Raw genomic sequence first — 1912 nt, forward strand, 5'->3', positions numbered from 1 at the left:
TGTCATAAGAGGGTTCAATAGCAACTTACACATTCAAGACACTATCACGCTTCTTGGGTGGACCCGTGCTGCCCAAAAGTGCATATAAAGTCATTCTTGTGGACAAAGTGTTTGCTAGAGATTGTTTTGGTTACTGCCCGGGCTATACAGGTGGTCGGTTAGCGTATTACTACACTTACTCATCAATGGCACTAGCTCTTGGTAAACAAAACCCAGATGAACTTTTAGAGTATGGCAAACATCTCATGATTCGTTACAAGGGTGATGTGCCAAAAAACAAAATTGAACCTTCAAAATCTTGATACACTTCAAGTAGCAATTGTATAAGATCATGTATTACATAAATTTTGTACAATGTCATCCACTCAGAGTATCTTTCTCCACTTGTGGTTCACATACACCATTGTCTCTCTCCACCTTCGTTGACTTTCACGAGCACCGGAGTTGTTGTATGCCATTGATCTTTTAACTTTTTGTTGTTGTAAATGTCTGATGGCTTGTGTTGTTGTTGAAGAGGCCAAGACTTCTTTTGCCTGCATTCGATGAATGATTCTACGATAGAACCATTCAAATAGTTCTCTCAAACTGTTAGCCTTGATTCGAGAGCCACCATGTCGTGTGTGCCTGAAATAAGCATTTCTCGCCATGTAATGAGACTTTTCCATCCCTTGGGTATTCCATATTTCCGGGTTTCCATACTTTTGTATAAAATATGGTAAATGATTGAAGATGATGTGCTGGATATGAAAACAGATTAGTTAGAATGTTTTACACTCACATAGTTGCACATAAAATAGAATCAAATACACGATAATACCATGTAGTGAGTAATTTGGGTGTCTGCCCATGCTGTCTTGAATGATTTTTTGAGAAGGTTGAGATTCTCCTTGAACTTGTTCATATCACCTTGTGACCAGTCATCTTTGTCGCACATCAAAAATAGGATGTCTATTGATCGCCAAACCTCAGCCTTCGCGTTACGAGTAGTTGGTTCTTGGTCTTTGACTGCAATATGTAGCTTTTTCCAGCTCTGATACTCTACCTTGCTAACATAAGATGTGTTATATATTTTTCCATGTTTTGTTAGCTTCGGATCTCTTGTACCTTGGGGTTTAGATAAAAACCTCCGTGCCTTCACCCCACCGATGGATGGTTTGCATGGGACATCCTTCTCAGCAGTTGATCTCTTTTCATCCCGCTGGATTTTCAAATTGCCACCATGAAGCCCCATATCCGACAGTACCAATTCTAAGCACTGCAGGGCTACTTGTCGCTCTGCTGAGTTCTTAATCTTCCAAGCAAACCCGATATATAAGTAGACCAATTTCTCCACAATTGTACAAAGGGCATGCATTGTACAGATGTGGACATTCACAAGTGGTATTTTCAAAATCGGTCGAAAAGCAGTGTCCTCAATGTGACGTGTTGGAGCTTTTCTCCACCACTTTGGGTCCATGACCTTTGCAGGCTCCATGCAAAACAAACACGGCGACTTTGCCATTGCACCCATTCCACAATTATACATGCATTTTAATGTTTTGAGGTCACCTGCAAGATGCCACTGAACTTGAAAGTCTCCCTTTACATCTAGACGTAGTACCTCTCCCTGGTTAGTCTGTTTATCAATCACCTCCGGAATATTAGTTCGATGGAACACCCAATATAGAATCTCATGATCTTTTTTCTTTGCCTGCAACACAAAATAAATGAGACTTAAGTAGATGTGAACATTTGAGCTTACCTGAGAATCTCGCTTACCTCAAACGCACCAAGCCACCATATGTTAGATTCTGATTGAACACTAAAGTACAAAGGATCATCACTGGGACACTTTGAGAGGGCTCTATTCATTAAAGTAATCGTAACACGCTCTAGCTTTTTCTCTTTAACAAGCTCACACTCATCCAGTTTT

Source organism: Adiantum capillus-veneris, chromosome 2, assembly GCF_014529385.1.
Source record: "Adiantum capillus-veneris isolate H3 chromosome 2, ASM1452938v2, whole genome shotgun sequence".
Classification (NCBI taxonomy): Eukaryota; Viridiplantae; Streptophyta; class Polypodiopsida; order Polypodiales; family Pteridaceae; genus Adiantum; species Adiantum capillus-veneris.